The sequence below is a fragment of the Notolepis coatsorum genome (genome assembly GCF_963971535.1).
Source record: "Notolepis coatsorum genome assembly, chromosome: 18".
NCBI classification, from domain to species: Eukaryota; Metazoa; Chordata; class Actinopteri; order Aulopiformes; family Paralepididae; genus Notolepis; species Notolepis coatsorum.
In genome coordinates this window covers 89,076,403-89,090,365 of record NC_140182.1, presented here as the reverse complement: position 1 = coordinate 89,090,365, position 13,963 = coordinate 89,076,403, and positions in this window count along the sequence as shown.

Here is a 13,963-nt window from a genome sequence, read left to right as displayed (position 1 = left end):
CTCTTTGTCACCGTGCCGTCTATTGAGTGTCTGCCATAATTAACTGTACTGTCTGGCAAATAATAATAATATGTAGTAGTGGTTTAATCTATCACAATCTTTAATACAGTCAGGGTTTTGTAACCCCTCAGTTACACTATCTGTTCAGTACTGTCTCAAGATGCACAATGAGATCTTCTGAGAGAATTGTTGAATAGATACACAAATGTTCTAGAATGTTTGATTATGACATGAATGAATGGATGAATGAATGAATGAATGAATGAATGAATGAATGAATGAATGAATGAATGAATGAAAACTTTATTTAACAGATTGCAGAATGGGTACAATACAGTGTCATACTGTGACATCACAAATGTTTTATTATGTATAATTATGACAAGTAAATAAGTCAAGAACAAAACAAGAACACCATAAAGTCCAATTTTTTTTTAAATAAATATATGATTCCACAGACATAACTTTGACCACAAGACCACCTGAAATACCCACATATAGTGTCTTATGTAGTCTTATGCATAATTGCACATAGTTCATGTATAATATTGTAAAATAGCTTAGAAATAGCCTACTTACAAATACATTTGAATAAGGTAGGATATCTGGAACACACAAACACACTATTTTTTAAATCACATGCCATGAAACTCGGGGACCTGGCTGAATTTAAGACTGCACAAATCATGTTTAAAGCACGAAACAATTCACTCCCGGGTAACATCCAAAAATTCTGTTATAGAGAGGGGGGTTACAATTTAGAGGAGAGTCTAACTTCAAGAAACAGGCTGTTGATTCAACAATGTATGTATATTTCAGTTTGTGGAGTGAATATGAGTTGCATAAGATAATAGAGTGTGAAGGTATACTGAATACTGTCTACTCTATCTTATGCATTATATGTTAAACTTATGATGAATTGAAAATGGGGGACCCTGATGTAAACAAGACGAAAGTCTTTCTCTGGTCTGCATCCCCGTAACTGTATATTGTACCCATTCTGCAATCTGTTAATAAAGTTTTCAATCAATCAATCAATCAATCAAGGGGGTAGGAATACATACGTTTACACTTCATCCTCCTACTCCTGATTGTTTGTTTTATTACTTGTTTTTTTATTATTATTTATTTTCAATTTATGTTCGAAATAAATAAACGCATTCATTCAAGATATTGTGTGAGGAAAAAGTATAGTTAATTTACTCATACAGTACAATCCTCTGGCCTCGCGCGGATCTCACATCCGTGCCCGCACGCGTAGTGCAATACTCCAATTCAGCCATTGGGTGGGTGGCGCTGCTGAGCGGCCCTGACAGCGCGGCCGTCAGAGCGCGGCCCTGAGAGCGCCGCTGGCTCTGCGACTCTGCAGCTGCATGCTTCTCAGGCTAACAGCTACAAAATGAACACGCCCCTTACATGTACATGATTGGGCGAAACAACAGGTCTATATGCAATTGGTTTAATTCATGTGCGTTTCTATGACCATTTTCCGGCAACATTGATTACGCGCGAACACGTAACGTTACCAGTACCAGAGTGGTGTGGGTGACAGAGAACAAATATTTTCTAGACGTCTATTTTACTGTGGCAGGTGGGTGTCGGTGGTGCATACTCAGCATCAATATACTCCACATTTTACCCAACACGTGCCCAACACATTCATATAATTATATTCACTTGAGGTCTGGAATATGGCTGGGAGTAGGTACCTTAGTATACCTCAGTAATTATGCCCCATCTGACATACTGCATAACCAGCTGGTCTCAGACCTGCAACACCACATTGACACCAATGCATTCAGTTCATAAACAAGCTGAAGGTGTTGGACAAGAAACCCTTTCACCACCACCACTGTACCATCCTCCAAAAACATGCCCTGCTAAGCTGGGAAAACATGCTGAAACTAAAAGATGCCAGCCTGATATATACGGTCTAGCCCCACCACCTCTCTCACAGTTTTTAACAGAAAGCAGCAGGTTCACCAGAACAGTGCTAGAGGGAAATTTCATCATCCCAGGGAGAAAAAGCGCATTTAGCAAATCAGCCTTCTCAATCAGAGCTGCAGAGTTCTGGAACACCATCCCATCACACATCCGCAGTACTAATACACTCACACACACACACACACACACACACACACACGCACGCACGCACGCACACACACACACACACACACACACACACACCTACACACACACACACACACACACACACATGGTCTGTGACCATGACCATTAGCAAGTAACGTCGCAGTCCAGCTGCCCAGCCCCAGTATGCTTGCCCACTAGCCTGACTGTCCTGATTGTGATTTATGATTATGTATATGTGTGCCTGCCTATACGGTGTTTATACATGTATAGCTTTGATTTGTCCCTGTACACAGTTTCTTATAGATGCACAAATGCCTAGTGAGTCAATGTACAGAATATGCTTTAAACTGTTTTTATATTAGCTTTGATGTCCTTCTATTTTTCTGTTTATTTTCTGGCTTAAACATCTAGCCCAGGGACTACAACTGAAAACTAGCAACCATGCTAATGTTGGCATATTTACAGTATTCATTTATAAATGTATAACTGTTGATTGATATGCACTGTCCCTGATCAAATAAACGGAGTAAACTAAACTACACTTATCCAATTAAAGGTTTCACTCTTTTCCCCCCTACAGATAGGCAGTTTTCACAAAATCAATTTTTGAGATTCGGCGCCCTGGGAGAACATCATTAATCAGAATCATCTATGTCTTTAAGTTTGGTTGTCCTTGACATTATAATTTTGTTTGGTGGCCTCTGGTCTAGTAGGATGAAAAGATAAATTAAAATGATTTGACCTGCAGGTACAATACTTCTTAAATGTAATCTGCAGTTTATATCACATTGCAAAAAGAAAAAGTTGCCTAATGGCATTTCAAACTTTCCAGGCAGATGCATGCTATTCAAAGATTATTCTTACCTCCAGGGCCTATATGATCTACTACCAATCCCATCAAAATCTTGTTGCCTCCTAAATTATTCATCACAACTGTTTAAAATGACACCCCACTATTATTGTTTGTTTGTTATCATTCTCACCAGCTTCTCCCCCTCCTCTTCCCTTTGGGCCAAGGAAATCAAAGCCAAATCTCATTAGAAGGTATGGACCATGTGGAGGTGCAACATGGCTCCTGGTAAACATATAGCCATCTCCAGCGGATGATGGAGAGGCTTGCTGCCTCTGTGTGTGTGTGTGGGGGGGGGGGGGGGGTATGTATGTGTGTGGAGGTGTCCAAAAGAGTAGACTGTAAGAGCATGCCGATTTTAACTGAATTTCTGCTAAGCAGGCTTGTGCTTTATCCCTGGTGTGTAATGCCGTCTCACTGACTGCTGGAGGTGGAAGAGTGTGATCATTTAGTTTAGTCATCCCCACCAGCACAGCCATAGCCAATACTTACGTAAGCTCCATGTTTACATCAGCAATATCAAGTATATAGCCTTTGATTTTCCACCAGATATAAAACATTGTGTACTGTGTGTGTGTGAGAGAGTGTGATAGATGGAGGTTGCGATGATGAAGTATACCTAATCATTCTTACTTTGGCAGGAGCCCTTGAAGTTGTTCTCTGGGTGTGTATCCAGGGCTGGATCTCTTTGCTCAGTTAGAAGTTGGCCTCCATGGGACTCGGCTCAGTCTTTGATATCTCCACCCCTGCGTCGAGGTTTGTTAAGCAGCCAGATGAGGCCATTTCTGCCTTTCATGTTGCATTTCCCCCCTCCATTTCATTCTTAGCTGTCGGTGCTTAATTAATGTTTTCGCAGAAATTTTCTGGGACTGGGGACAGTGGCGTCCTTTCAGTAAAAGGCAAGGTATGGCGAGGAGGGGGGGGGGTGACGGGGGGGTTTCCCCCCCTTGGTGTTTTTTTTTTTTGTCAAATCAGTTGTGCAATAGTCACTTTTGGTGAGTTGTTTCTATACAATTCAGTTATATGACATTTAGGTATGACACAGGACTACACAAGCATTTTTAGTATAGAAATGTGTCAACAGACTAAAGCAGGGAACCACAATATTTTGCATACGAATTATGCAGAATGTAATATCATAACTGTCTATTACTTTTCTTGCAATTGAGCCAATTTTCCTTAGGTACGGTTTTGAGGTGTGTGTTCAACAGAATGTAGTATCAAAAACACATTCACAAAAAGTATGGGTTACTGAATGCTGAACTGCACTGTTATAATCACTAAGCCATTGTAAGACCTAACCTGTGTCCCTGTATCACTTGTCTCTGCTGCCCTTTGATTAAAAAACGTCCCTATGTCCATTTTCCTTTTTATCTTTGCATATTTCAGTTAGTCACAGTAAAAGTCACCTAGTAAAAGTGAGATAATTGACAATATCAAAACATGCTAGGGCTGTACCGAATAGTTCGAAGCTTCGTTCATAATGTTGACATTCGAATTCTAAATAAACATAAAAAATTGTAATTTTTTTTTAACATTTTTATTTGCCAAGGTATGGCGAGTGCCATACCTTGCCATACCAAATTGACGCCCCTGACTGGGGACATTGGAGATGCTACTGTATGCCACTGTTTACATTATAAACTGATCTCATGTAGCCAAAGCTTGGGTTTTGGTATATAGGATGATTGAGTTTAGTTTACTAGGATCCCCATTAGCTAACACCATGACGTCGGCTAGTCTTCCTGGGGTCCAACACAGAAATCACAAGGTTTAACAAACAATATACATTATACACATTCAGACATCACGTTACATACAGAACACATGACAAACAACAACCTTGTGTGTGTACCCTAACACACCGCTCATCAAATCATTAGACAATACAAACAAAAACAATCAGCAAGCAACATTACTCGTTTACTGTTAGTTTATACAGTCAATTGCATTAAGTTCTCTTTTATCATTTTCTTGAAAGTGGCTCTATTTGTCTTAATAACGTGATTTGGTAGAGTTCCATCCTGTAATGGCTCTATAATTTACAGTCATACAGCATGACACTGTGTGGCATGTGATTTCTGTTTATGATGCTGGTTTAAAGAAGATAAAAGAATAGGTCAAATTACATTTGACATTAAAGGTGCTATATAGACAACATTCAGCCACTAAAAGTCACCAGCATGTCATTTATCCAATCAGGCGCATTCCACATGGGGAAATGGGAAGTAGGGAGGGGATACCCGCCAAAAGATTTTCAATGATAAATTCATACATCAATAATATTTTGGGGGGGAAAGCAATACTTTTATTTTTCACTTTTCTAAAAGCTCTGTGGATGTTTTAAAATGTTTTTTTAATTTTTAAATGATTACTACATACAATTTGTATCTATAGCACCTTTAATCTACGGTACCATCTAAACTCCTAAATAATCTAAGGTAGGCTAGTAGTATTCAGTATCATACCAATGAGCCGCATGGACATCAAACACCCAACAGATTCAGTTCCTTCAAAGAAAAAGTACTATGCTACCTGACTGGTGCAAAGTAGACATATAACCTCAAGAGAGGTGCACCAGATAGTTTTAAAGGGGAAAAACGAACCTCTGAAAAGTCTAAATAAAGTATGATATATCTTTAGTATTGTAGTATTGAAGTACTAAGCTGCTTATAACTCGGGCCGTGCATCAGGAAATATGGACGAGTACAAGGCAACAGCTTAGTAGTTGTTAGCTAGTAGTTAGTAGTTTTTGTAGTGTTAGCTGCAAAAAATAGATATGCGAACAAGATGGAGGCACAGATGGCCCAAAATGATACAGGAAGCTTATGGCGGGGACTACGAACGATAACTGACTATAAGGTCAGCCCCTCCTCAATCGGGAGTGCCGATGCCTCCCTTGAGAATGATCTTAATTAACTCCTTTTACGCAAGATTCGGGGCGAACAGTGGCGACGTTAGCTCACCAGCTAACGGCGTCACTGGCGCGGGTTGTCACAGAGGGGGAGGGAGGAGCACACTCTCCAATTGACGGAACACAGCGTGAGGAGTGTTCTTGGGGGTGAACACTGGAAAAGCTGCAGGCCCGGATGGGATAACAGGACAAATACTTAGGTCCTGTGCCAACCAGCTGGCTCCAGTGTTCACCACTATATTCAAACTATCCTTGGCCGAGTCCGTGGTCCCTGCCTGCTTCAAGGTGTCCACTATAATCCCTGTGCCAAAAAACTCCTCCCCAGCAGGCCTAAATGACTACAGACCGGTGGCACTCACCTCTGTGGTTATGAAATGCTTTGCGAGGCTGGTCAAGGATCACATCTGTGCCTCCCTCCCCAGTAACATGGACCCTTTGCAGTTTGCATATAGGACAAATGGGTCCACTGACGACGCGGTCTCCCAGGTACTGCACAACACCCTTTCTCACCTCGACAGTCGGAAGGGGGGATATGTGAGATTACTGTTCATTGACTATAGTTCAGCTTTCAACACCATAGTCCCCACCAGACTGGTTGACAAGCTGATTGATCTGGGTCTGAACACCACCCTGAGTGCCTGGATCCTGGACTTTCTGACCGACAGGCCCCAGGCGGTCAGGGTGGGTGGACACACCTCCAACTCAATCTCCCTGAGTACTTGGGTCCCCCCAGGGCTGTGTTCTCAGTCCTCTGCTGTACTCACTGTACACACATGACTGTGTGGCCAGGTTCAGCTCCAACTCCATAGTGAAGTTTGCAGACGACACGTGGTGGTGGGGCTGATCTCTAACAATTACGAGAAGGCCTACCGGGAGGAGGTTGATGTACTGGCACGTTGGTGCCAGGATAACAGCCTACTCCTGAACATTGGTAAAACCAAGGAGCTGATAGTGGATTTTAGGAGAATACAGCAGGGGACACACAAGCCACTGTGGATAAATGAGGCGTAGACAGGGTGAGCAGTTTTAAGTACCTGGGAGTCCACATCACAGAGGACCTGACTGTGGTAAAAAAGGGCGAAACAGCGCCTCTACCACCTGAGGCAATTAAGGAAGTTCAGAGTATCAGGGAAGATACTCCACTCCTTCTACTCCGGGGGCTGTAGAGAGCATTCTGACTGGGAACATCACTACCTGGTTTGGAAACAGCACGGCCCAGGATAGGAAGGCCCTACAAAGAGTGGTGCGCTCAGCAGAATGGACTACGGGTATTGCACTACCACCCCTGCAGGACTTATACAATAGGAGGTGCAAATCCAGAGCCTGTAGAATAATGAAGGACCCTCACCACCCCAATAACAGCCTGTTCAAGCTGCTGCGGTCAGGCAAGCGCCTCTGTATACACGCAACAAGAACAGAGAGGCTTAAAGGCTCAGCTTCTTCCCTCAGGCCATCAGAACAATGAACACTGATCTCTCCACACACAAGCACACATGAACACAACATTCTGCACTCGCACACACACAAACGCACCACAGGTCACCAGGCCTGGACTGGCCATCTGGCATACCGGGCATTTTCCCGGTGGGCCGACGCATCTTTGGGCCGTCATGATTTGATAAAAAAAATGTATTTATAAAAAAAAAAATGTATTTATAATATTTGTATTTTATATATATATATAAAAAATTGGTCAACGACCGGCCCACTACTAGGTTGGGACAGCGGCCCATTGGTACTGACTGACACTGGGCTGGCCCAATCACATCTCTTACTAAGCACCCCCCCCCCCGCCAGTCGTGCAGGTACATGACTGAGAGGGGGGCTGGTACATGACTGCTGAGATGGGGCTGTGGTACATGACTGAGAGGGGGCTGTGGTACATGACTGAGAGGGGGCTGGTACATGACTGAGATGGGGCTGTGGTACATGACTGAGATGGGGCTGTGGTACATGACTGAGAGGGGGCTGGTAGATGACTGAGAGGGGGCTGGTACATGACTGAGAGTGGGCTGGTACATGACTGAGATGGGGCTGTGGTACATGACTGAGAGGGGGCTGTGGTACATGACTGAGAGGGGGCTGTGGTACATGACTGAGAGGGGGCTGGTACATGACTGAGAGGGGGCTGGTACATGACTGAGAGGGGGCTGGTATACAGGACTGAGAGGGGGCTGGTACATGACTGAGAGGGGGCTGGTATACATGACTGAGATGAGGTTGGTACATGACTGAGAGGGGGCTGGTACCATGTATTGGTACTAACTGACACTGGGCTGGCCCAATCACATCTCTTACTAAGCACCCCCCGCCAGTCGTGTGGTACATGACTGAGAGGGGGGCTGGTACATGACTGAGATGGGGGCTGGTACATGACTGAGATGGGGGCTGGTACATGACTGAGATGGGGCTGTGGTACATGACTGAGAGGGGGGCTGGTACATGACTGAGAGGGGGCTGTGGTACATGACTGAGAGGGGGCTGGTACATGACTGAGAAGGGGCCGGTACATGACTGAGAGGGGGCTGTGGTACATGACTGAGATGGGGCTGTGGTACATGACTGAGAGGGGGCTGTGGTACATGACAGAGATGGGGCTGTGGTACATGACAGAGATGGGGCTGGTACATGACTGAGAGGGGGCTGTGGTACATGACTGAGAGGGGGCTGTGGTACATGACAGAGATGGGGCTGTGGTACATGACTGAGAGGGGGCTGTGGTACATGACTGAGAGGGGGCTGTGGTACATGACTGAGAGGGGCTGTGGTACATGACTGAGAGGGGGCTGTGGTACATGACTGAGAGGGGGCTGTGGTACATAACTGAGAGGGGGCTGTGGTACATGACTAAGGGGGCTGGTACATGACTGAGAGGGGGGCTTGTACCTGTACATGACTGAGATAGGGCTGGTACATGACTGAGATGGGGCTGTGGTACATGACTGGTATTGTGCATCATTGTAGGTCAAACCATTCAAAAGTTAATTTCCACGGCAGCCATTTTGGATTTTGGTCTCTCACAAATTTCCCCCGCCTTTTTAAAAAATACACCCCGGCAAAATTTGTTTATTAACCCTCCTAGATGACAAATCCATTGAGAAACGAAGTGCCACAGATGACCCAACTACTAGGTCCATATCGTATCATCATAATATTATTTAAAAAATCATTAGGATAAGGGTTCCCTTGATAAAGATGCATGAAAAGGCTGTATAATATACAACACCTGTAGCTCAACTGCAAAAACTGCTTTTTTAATTTGATTAGATTTGTATTTGGAAATTAAAAACACATCATAAAAACAAATTATCTTGACCAATTTGTATTCCTGTGAGGATATCACCTAAAAGCATTAATTAAAACACTTATTTCCAAGGTGGTCCTCGATGGAAGACATAAAAACACAGCACATACTGTATAGCCTACTCAACTACAAATTTTTGCTCAACTGCAAAAATGTATGCCTACTTATGTATTAGCCTACAGGGAAAAACACATTCACAACAGGCAGCAAAGATTATTTTCAGCCAAGTATGGTAATAAGGTAACTATTAGGATATATATGGTATGGATTACTTACTCTTATAACTTATTACTACTAAGGTGATCTATTAACTGTGTAAACCGGCTTATGCAATATTCATCATTGATATTTGAATACTTGAAATCTGTATGAACTGAGTAGTTAGTATCAAATGAAATAAGATGGAACAGCTCCATGCATTCATTGAATAAACAACTATTTGCTCATTACCAGTATGGTATTGTTTAAATTGTACAGCTTTTTGCACATTTTTGTCAGGGAATTCCAACAATTCTGGACCTGAATGTACCAGTTAATTGTAATCATCTCTCTCTCCTTCTGTCTAGTCAAGCCAGGTTGTGGAGGAGAGAGACAGGGATGAACAGGCTATAGACTACTTTGCCCATCCTGAGCCTGCTATGATGCAGATGTTTTTACATCATCACCCAAAACAAGATTCAGCTAAGAGTGAGTGAGTACACTGGTCCACTTGCACTGGTACACTTGTCCATGGCACTTACTAACCAGCTTTTTAGTGGTTTGGGGGAATAGTACAGTAGGTACGCATATTTAAGGGAGCCGCGAGGATGGTGTACTGGTGGGTGGTGTCCGACCGATTATGGTGGGCCGGTCTGGGCCAAAAATACTAGGGACGATTTTTGGTCCCAGTCCAGCCCTGCAGGTCACTTTAAAACACACAAGAAAAGGTCACTTTAAAGGAAGGAAAAGGACACTTTAAGAAAATAACTTGTTGTGATTGTTGTATAGTAGTTAGTAACAGCAAGTATAGCATAGGGACATAGAAGAAAAACTGCACATTGTATAGGTATGTACATAGGATCCAGTGCCTTTAAGCAATTTATTAACATGTCTATTTACCATGTCTATTCTAGTTATCTTTTTATTATTATTACTATTGTTTTTATTGCACAATCGAAGAGGGCATGGCCAATCGCATTTCACTGTAAGCCCTGGTATGTATGTGATGAATAAAACTCTTGAATCTTGAATACATAGTGTTACGAGAGAAAATCTGTATCCCAGTTTTAAACTAGAAATGATCAGTTTGAAGGCTCCTCTAACCATAATTGTTGGTTCACTTTGTTTCAAATGGTGGATGGTTTTCTGGATTTATAAACAATATTCAAGCATTTGAAACAAGTTATTGTAGAGGCCATTTTTCTTCTTCTCAAAATTACCCGGTACAGCTTTATGTAAATGTCCAACTGAGAGCCATCGAGGTTGTGAGAGTAAAAAAAACACAGTGACACAGTGGATACACGGGGCATGGATGTCTCTGAGAAGTTTATTCACGGAGGAGTGTATGATGTAACCTGTGAGTAACTACTCTGTCCACACACACACACAACCTTCGGCGGAGTGAGTTCATCCAGTACAAACAGATCAGGTTCGAGATCGATTGCTTCTGAGCTGCCTTGGATGGGAGGAAAACTGTTGGCTTCCATTAACGGTCCTGCACTGAAAATGTCCCAGTTTATTTTATCGTCACGGCACATTCACAAGTTTCATGGGGGGGGGGGGGGGGGGCCTCGACAACTGCACAAACAAACAGGATTTATTTTTTCTTCCCCAGGACTCAATGCATAGGATTATACAGTTAGAATACAGTATTTCAACATGTTTTTACAAAGGTTTATATGTTATAGGAAACGAGAAATAAAAATAATAACTGCACAGCAGTAAGAAAGGTAATTTGTCGAGTATAGATACAGTCATTTATCATACACACAGTGGAATAGCTTAGAAACACATGGCATCAAATAAACACCATTGGGACAATTTGCGCTATACTCAATAATCTACATAAGGTTCACCCTTTTGTCTTTTAAGACTAATTTATGTACGCCGGACATTTTCAGGGGGGGGGGGGGCCCAACTCAGCATGGCCTCCACTGTACATGTATTCATTTGGGCCTTAGCCATATTCCTACAAAGCACACATCACAGACACCCAAAAGAAATGCACACATCGAAATTGCAACCATAGAAAATCATACTGAAATGTCTTCAGCCTATTGGCACGCAAATGGCTGCTGCAGAGCATCGAGCATGTTTTGACAGCACACAACATATCACAAGTCCAAGTACATTGCTGTGTCTATAGCACTATTCTCTCACCACATCCACCTATAGGTTACCAATAGAATAATTTAGAAATTATATATATTTTTTATCACACTATTCAGTAAGGCACGTTTTTGGTTAAAGAAAGGCTCTGAAAGAAGCGTCTTGCATCGCTGTCAGGGAGTGCAGGTGGCGGTGACAGGGATGGAGTCGGCAGTCAGCATGCATTTAAGATCAAAACCCTCACCCCGCTGATTCCATTACACAGAGTGGCACTCTGCACTGCACTGAGTGGGCACTGGGCAGCGCCAAGTGCTGTTGGTTGCAATGCCAGAATACCATGCTGGGGGAAGCAGGCAGGCAGACCTCTGTGTAAACCTCACTGGCCAAGGCAGGAATCTCTTAACATTCTGGGGTCTCTGGAGCATTACTGCTCTAACACTACATATATGCATGATCCGATTCAGGGGACTGCCCTTAGTTAATCATCTGTAGCCAGGAGTATAATCTAATCTTGGGGTGAATAGCAATATGATTAAATGGCCTAACAAATTAGCAAAGAAAATAGCCATGCCCACCCTGACATGGACATATCAATATTGCAATTACTATAACAATTATGTACATGATTGAGCCCAACCCCCATAACGTCACACCGAAGGCTAAAACAATGATTATTATTACTCATTCAAAAACGTACCATTTATGTACCACATGTCAAATTATTAATATCAGCTAGAGAGTAACAGAAGGGCCAGGAATGCTTGATGATCATTTGGAATATTACAACGGTAATACTAGAAAATCGCACTACAGAAGAAAACAAAACAAAACAAAAAAAACAGATCAGATCACTACATATATTTAGAGCACATGGATAATTTGGAAACTTTGCTCATGTATTGCTGCATTGCTACTGTACATGGATGCATTTAGTAAGGTAACCGCATAAAAAGAATAATGTAATATAATGATATTGAATAATGAATGTATGTCTCTCAGTGTTGTGGCTTATGGTACACCGACATTATTGCAGGGCTCAAATTAAAATGACTGGCTCCATCAAAATAATGCAGTTAATCAAATGCAATTAAATGACTTAAATAACTAATACAAAAGAAAATCTGCAAACAAAGATTGAATAACTAAACTGAAAAAATATATATATTTTAAATGGACTTCTGTGCTTTAGTTAAAAAGTGGAATGTCTCGTGGCACTGTATAATAAAGGGAGACTGACTGTGTGCTATTATCAATTTCCAAGTGCACAAAAAGGCAAATCGAGCTTAAAGCAAAGGCGAGTCAAAAGGGGAAAAAAACAATTACAAATAAAATAAAAAATAAAAACTATTGGCGACCTGTCATTTCTATGCGCCTGTGCATTGCTAGATTAGCCAGTGTCCCTGTCGTGACCCTTTGGTCTCCCCGTCAAAGAGCTCAGTGAGAGCGTGGGCTCCTGTGTGTCAGTGTTAGGGGGAGATTAAAATGACAGATAGGGGCGTCCCTTTTGCCCTCAAGCCTGACCATAGGCACCCTGTGTGTGCGTGTGCAATCAAATGCATTCAAATTCACACACAGGTAAGTACGCACAAGCTTGCTCACGTAGTGTACACACACACACACACACACACACACACACACACACACACACACACACACACACACACACAGGCTAATAGAAACACTATCCACACACCACAAGGCGGTCCATTTAAAAAGAAAATTTTCTCCTTATAAAGCTTTCCGCATAAAGACTGCACGATAAAAAAAATATATAATACAATTTTTAAAACCTTTTTTTTCTCTACACAGGAAGAAATTAAACATCTGATTATCTCTTACACCAGTGGTCCACAGGGGGGGCTTAACCTCTCAAAGGGTGGTCCCAGGAGGCATTCTGGGAACTGGGTATTCCGTGGAGAGCTGAGTGCGAGCGGTGGACCTCCAAGGGTTGGCAAGTGAGCTTTTAAGGCGTTGCCTCCAGACGTGACCCGTCATCTCCCTCCGCTAACACTACATCTACATGTCATTAGTTAAACTAACTCCACTCTGCTGACACTCAACCATTCCTGAGACTACAGTGCACTAATACAAGAGCAAAATCTCCTATCTGAAAATTTGTCTTTTTGGGAGAAAACTAAAATTGTTTTCCATCATCCAAAGTAAAATCCACCAATCAGAAAATGATGCATAGGAGGTTTTGCTCTTTGGCCATCGATACACTGTGTATATATAAAGCAGGGATGCACCGATACCACTTGCCAATACCGAGTCCTAAACATTCAGTATCAGCTGATATCCGATATCAGTGTCGCTACATCCCTAATATACAGTATATACTATATATCTCTATATATAGTGTATATATAGATATATAATATATATATATATAACTATATATAGGTGCCTGCATGGGTCCCTTCTCTCCTTTATCTATTCCCTTGTTTGCTTCTCTAACAGAGGAAGTTAAGCCCCTGTGGACACTGGAGACATCGTACCA